A 7320-nucleotide genomic window follows, 5' to 3' on the forward strand; every position below is an offset into this window, starting at 1 on the left:
GAAGTTGGGACGAGCATTTACCTCTGGTAGAGTTTTCTTATAACAACAGTTATCATGCCAGTATTGGGATGCCACCCTATGAAGCCCTTTATGGACATAAATGTAGATCTCCAGTGCATTGGGACGAAGTAGGAGAACGCAAAATACTTGGACCTGAATTGGTGCAGCAGATAAAAGAAGTTGTTGAAGTAATCCAGAAAAGATTGATAGCAGCACAAGACCGTCAAAGGAAATATGCAGACCAGTCAAGGAAAGACATGGAATTTGAAGAAGGAAACTTGGTACTACTGAAAGTATCACCATGGAAAGGACTAACGAGATTTGGAAAGAAAGGAAAGCTGAGCCCAAGATATGTCGGACCTTTTGAGATTCTAAAGCGCGTTGGCAAAGTAGCTTACGAGTTGGCATTACCTCCACACTTGGAGCACATTCACAATATTTTTCACGTATCAATGCTTAAAAAGTATAATCCAGACTCCATGCATGTAATAGAATATGAGCCAATAGAGCTTCAGGCAGATTTGTCATATGTAGAGAGTCCGATAGAAATTCTAGAGGAAAGAGAGAAAGTATTGAGGAATAAAGTGGTAAAGTTAGTAAGAGTATTGTGGAGAAACCCAAAGGTTGAAGAGTTAACCTGGGAGTTAGAAAGTGATATGAGAGAAAAGTATCCTCATTTGTTTTCTTAAGAGATTCTGAGGACAGAATCCTTTTAAGGGGGAAAGATGTAATATCCGGGATATATCGTGTAATTATTTTTGCTATTAAATAATTATTATCTGTGTTCAGTATCTATGCTGTGAATTAATTGTTAAGTGTTATCTGTGTTTAGATATTTAAAAATAATATTAATTGAGTATTTCAATTTTTATATGTCTAAAATAAAATATAGATAATTGTCATATCTTCCTAATCATTTTTATGTTGATTTATGAATTTATAAGAATTATATGAAATTTATAAAATATTTTTCCGAGTATTTAAAATCTATTTCATAAAAACGGGAACCAACCGACGTTATCCGTTGTTACGTATTTGGAACCCGAAACTCTTCCGAGAACTCCTTCCTAACCCAATTGTAATATTTCGAGCATATTCCATGTTTCGACTTTGTCGATCCGGCGTACGGTTTGTTCTGCGCGGGTCCCGGCGTAATATTTTCGATACAATATTCATTTCGGTAAATTAATAAAACTCGTATTTTCGATAAACGGGAGCTTTTTATTAAACTATCCCAATTATCACCTCGTAGTACGTGTAACCGGGCGCTGAGACCAAGACCGCAGTACAAATTGTACTGATTTGGATAATTATCCCGAAAACCGATACCTTTTGGATCATTTTTTATAAATAAACGTACCGTTTTATATCCGGAATGATCCAACGGGATACTAATTTTCCGTAATTATAAATATCCCTTTCCCTATTTTTTTTTGTATCAAAATCATTTGCAGATAGTAATTATAAAATTTTCCAAAGAAAAACCCTAATTACATAAACTGTTCTAAGAATCAAACTGCAAAACGAAGGCGTTACCGATCTCTGTTTTCAAAGCTTGAGTACTTAATCCAAAGGTTTTGAAGTGTTCTACCAGATTCTGAGCTTCGTTTTACTGCAGAAATCAAGGGTATTTTTCTATATTTTTATTTATTTTCGAATTAAATTTATTAAAAATATGAATTTTTGTTCGGATGATTGTTTGTATGATTTGATGATTGCATGTTGTAGAGCTTGTTTTCCTGATGATTTTGATATATTAGACGTCTGATTTGGAGTTCAATAACATGTTCAAATTTGAGTTTGATTTTTGAATTTTAAAATTAGGGTTTATAACCCGTATGAATGTTCTTAATTGAAATTTGGGATTAGCAGGATATTATCATCGATTCGTTTAAAATTTCTCAAGGATTGCAACGCCATTGACAAAGCTTACATGGAAGAATGAAAAGTTTATATGGAACGATAAATGCAAAGAAAGTTTTCAGGAATTGAAGCAAAGATTAATCACGGCACCTGTTTTGTCACTTCCCGACGATCAAGGAAATTTCGTAATTTATAGCGATGCTTCTCATAAAGGACTCGGATGTGTTCTGATGAAGCACGATAAAGTGATTGCGTATGCGTCAAGGCAACTGAAACCACACGAACAGAAATATCCTACTCATGATTTGGAGCTAGCATCCATAGTTTTTGCTTTGAAAATTTGGAGACATTATCTATATGGAGAAAAGTGCTAGATTTACATGGATCATAAAAGCTTGAAGTACATATTCACACAAAAGGAGCTTAATATGAGACAGATGAGATGGTTAGAATTGATCAAGGATTACGACGGTACAATTAACTATCATCCCGGTAAAGCAAACATTGTAGCGGACGCGTTGAGTCGGAAGGAAAAGTTAAATGTGTTATCAGTACCCGAAGAAAAATATAAGGAATTTCAGAAACTGGAATTGGAGATTAGACTTTGCAAGCCTGATGAAGCAAAAATGTATAGTATGACTTTCCAGCCGGAGTTGTTAGAGAAGATAAAGAAGTGTCAAAAAGAAGTAATGGATCAGGACATAAATCATCTGGTAGGTGAAGAATTGTGCACGCAAAAGGACGATTAAGGTATTCTTAGGTTTTCTTCTAGAATTTGGATTCCACTAGTGACGGAATCGAAGAATGAAATTTTACAGGAAGCTCATAATTCAAGGTATTCAATCCATCCAGAGAGTACTAAGATGTACAGAGATTTAAAGAAAAATTATTGGTGGCCAGATATGAAGAGGGAAATTACGGAATAGGTTAGCAAATGTTATATATGTCAAAGAGTTAAAGTAGAGCATCAGAGACCAAGTGGATTGCTACAACCATTGGAGATTCCAGAGTGGAAGTGGGAGCATATTGCCATGGATTTTATAGCGCCCTCCAAACCCGGGTCAGAAGTTTGGGATCCACACACACCTTATTTAAAACCTTCTTATAACAATAATAAAGATAATAATAATATGCAGTGACCCTACTTACCAACCACCACGGACCGCAACAGGTTAAAGTATGCACACAAGCCAAACATTTTATTATATTACAAAACGTTCAAATCCCAAATATTCCAACTCAAAACTGAGTACTAAACATTATTACAAACTTTTACCAACTCAAATTATCCCAAAAGAAGCCTACTAGATCAGCTCAATCAACCTGATCCCCTAGCTCTCGTACTGGACTGGGGATCCTCGGTACCAACCGGTTCCTTCTTAACTGGAAAAGAACATAAACAATATCGCACAAATGAGCTAACTAGCTCAGCAAGTCACAATGACAAAACTGAGAATAATGATCATTAGGTGAACATGGTTATGATATCAAGTGAACAATGGATTATGATTTAGAATTGGATATTATATTTTCATGTTAAAAACCAAGGTTAGGCTGCTGATCAGTCACGCACTAACCCCGAGCAAAGCACACAACACTGCTCTAACTACTGGATCCAAGGCACACATTGGCCTAACTTGACCATTATATGGCCTGACCACAAATCTAGTCCACAATTTTATAAAAACAATCCAATTCTAACATAATAATAGAATAAGCAATAATTAACAATAACGAGAATCATTAACAACATTTGACATTCCATAATGAAATGGTTTAAATCTGCATAAGGATCAAAAGAGCATTTTTAAAGTTTGGATGCTAGGTAATGAAAGAATTGGATAACAATGAATCAATATTTTAGGGTTTCAAGGATTTGGTCTTTCAAAGCATAAAATACAATGGTTTGAGTATGTAGGTAACTCGATTCAGTGTATGGTATTTAGTTTGTATGTATTTGTGGAGTAGTATCGTATATCTGTGGTTCATATCTGGGTATACAACAATCAATGGTCTAGAAAGAATCAGGTTTACGGCTCAAGATCAATAGCTGGATTCATGGTTAGGGTTCAGTGCTTCAAAGCACTTGCAATATAAAACAGGAATATCAATCACGACAATATCTCGAGAAAGTTCAGAACACTTGCCTGGTATTAGCTTACTACACTGCACTCGCTTCCAATCACAATCGTCTTATTCCTCAACTACCTATTTCCCTTTCCTACGTCTTGCTTCTTCTGCTCACATATCATAAGCATCTATCAATATTTAACTCATAGGATTCTATTCAACACATACTTCTATCTACCCTTCGTTTCACCCAAATCCGATTATCGGATTGAAAGTTACGTAATAAACCAGTAAACATCGAATATACAGACCGACAGTCAACCAACAAGTCACATATAACACATAACACGTCACATAATCAATGATATATCATTTATAAATAAGTCTCGGGTCATAAACGGGCTTTCAGGTATTTAAAATGATTTTTAAAACATTTTTCGGAATTAAAACGGGTCGTTGGATCAATTTCGGGGTAATAAACAGAGTTCGGTTGGCCAATTCTGGCTCCGAAACAATTTTATAATAATTATCGAGCCTTGGAAATAATTTAGAATAATATTTTAAAGCTCGAAACTATTTTTCGGAATTTTTAAATCATTTTTAAATAATTAAATCTAATTAAATAATTAACTAAAATCAATTAATAATTAATTAAATCAATTAATCAATTAATTTTCGAATTAATTGACCAATTAATCAATTAAAATTAACTGAAATTAATTAATTAAGATTTATTTTTGAATTAAAAATAATTTTCGGAATTAAAATAATAATTTTTGGAATTTTCAGAAATTAAAAATGATTTTTTATAATAAAAATAAATAGAAAATATGATTTTTAAATAATTTGTAAACAGGAATCCTAAATTTGCAAACTCTGGAAACTTCAGGGACCAAACTGCATCGTCCCCAAAAGTTCAGGTACCAAACTGTAATTTTCCTGGGGGGTCGCCGGAAAACACCCTGTCTCGTCGGAGAACACGATCCAGGGATGCTCAGGCCACCACCACCTCCAGATCACATCTACACAACACCAGGAACACAACCATGCAATTGATTCATCCTAACAATCCCTGAGTTGGCCGGAAAATGGCCGGGAAGTTCGTCGGTTTCCGGCGAACTCGACGTAACTTTAAAATCACAACTCCCTTCTCTACAGACCTCGTTGATTCATGAAACTTTTACGACTGAATTGCAAATTTCACAGAGAACACAACCCATTATACCACAACATCAATCTATTCCAAAATAAGAAACCCCCAAATTTAAATTAAGAACATTCATACGGGTTATAAACCCTAATTTTAAAATTCGAAAATCAAACTCAAATTTGAACATGTTATTGAACTCCAAATCAAACGTATAATATATCAAAATCATCAGGAAAACAAGCTCTACAACATGCAATCATCAAATCATACAAACAATCATCCGAACAAAAATTCATATTTTTAATAAAATTAATTCGAAAATAAATAAAAATATAGAAAAATACCCTTGATTTCTGCAGTAAAACGAAGCTCAGAATCTGGTAGAACACTTCAAAACCTTTGGATTGAGTACTCAAGCTTTGAAAACAGAGATCGGTAACGCCTTCGTTTTGCGGTTTGATTCTTAGAACAGTTTATGTAATTAGGATTTTTCTCTGGAAAATTTTATAATTACTATCTGCAAATGATTTTGATACGAAATAAAATACGGGAAAAGGCTATTTATAATTACGGAAAATTAGTATCCTGTTGGATCATTCCGGATATAAAACGATATGTTTATTTATAAAAACTGATCCAAACGGTATCGGTTTTCGGGATAATTATCCAAACCAGTACAATTTGTACTGCGGTCTCGGTCTCAGCGCCTGGTTACACGTACTACGAGGTGATAATTGGGATAGTTTAATAAAAAGCTCCCGTTTATCGAAAATACGAGTTTTATTGATATACCGAAATGAATATTGTATCGAAAATGTTGCGCCGGGACCCGCGCAGAACAAACCGTACGCCGGATCGAAAAAGTCAAAACATGGAATATGCTCGGAATATTACAATTAGGTTAGGAAGGAGTGCTCGAAAGAGTTTCGGGTTTCAAAAACGTAACAACGGATAACGTCGGTTGGTTCCCGTTTTTATAAAATAGATTTTAAATACTCGGAATAAGATTTTATAAATTTCATATGATTCTTATAAATTCATAAATCAACATAAAAATGATTAGGAAGATATGACAATTATCTATATTTCATTTTAGACATATAAAAATTGAAATACTCAATTAATATTATTTTTAAATATCCAAACACAGATTATACTTAATAATTAATTCACAGAATAGATACTGAACACAGATAATAATTATTTAATAGCAAAAATAATTACACGATATATCCCGGATATTACATCCTTCCCCCCTTAAAAGGATTCTGTCCTCAGAATCTCTTAAGAAAACAAATGAGGATACTTTTCTCTCATATCACTTTCTAACTCCCAGGTTGACTCTTCAACCTTTGGGTTTTTCCATAATACTCTTACTAGCTTTACCACTTTATTCCTCAATACTTTCTCTCTTTCCTCTAGAATTTCTATCGGACTCTCTACATATGACAAATCTGCCTGAAGCTCTATTGGCTCATATTCTATTACATGCCTGGAGTCTGGATTATACTTCTTAAGCATTGATACGTGAAAAACATTGTGAATGTGCTCCAAGTGTGGAGGTAACACCATCTCGTAAGCTACTTTGCCAACGCGCTTTAGAATCTCAAAAGGTCTGACATATCTTGGGCTCAGCTTTCCTTTCTTTCCAAATCTCGTTAGTCCTTTCCATGGTGATACTTTCAGTAGTACCAAGTTTCCTTCTTCAAATTCCATGTCTTTCCTTGACTAGTCTGCATATTTCCTTTGACGGTCTTGTGCTGCTATCAATCTTCTCTGGATTACTTCAACAACTTCTTTTGTCTGCTGCACCAATTCAGGTCCAAGTGTTTTGCGTTCTCCTACTTCGTCTCAATGTACTGGAGATCTACATTTACGTCCATAAAGGGCTTGATAGGGTGGCGTCCCAATACTGGCATGATAACTGTTGTTATAAGCAAACTCTACTAGAGGTAAATGCTCGTCCCAACTTCCTTTAAAATCAATAGCGCAAACACGCAACATGTCCTCGATTGTCTGGATCGTTCTTTCACTTTGGCCATCCGTCTGGGGGTGATAGGCCATACTCATATTCAGTCTTGTTCCCAAACATTCTTGAAAACTCTTCCAAAATCTTGAATTAAACCTTGGATCTCGATCAGATACAAACACTGGAACTCCATGATGAACTACGATTTTCTTCAGGTACATATGGACTAACTTGTCGAGCGAAAATCTTTCATTTATAGGCAGAAAAT

This window comes from Apium graveolens, chromosome 3 (genome assembly GCF_009905375.1).
Source record: "Apium graveolens cultivar Ventura chromosome 3, ASM990537v1, whole genome shotgun sequence".
Taxonomy (NCBI): domain Eukaryota; kingdom Viridiplantae; phylum Streptophyta; class Magnoliopsida; order Apiales; family Apiaceae; genus Apium; species Apium graveolens.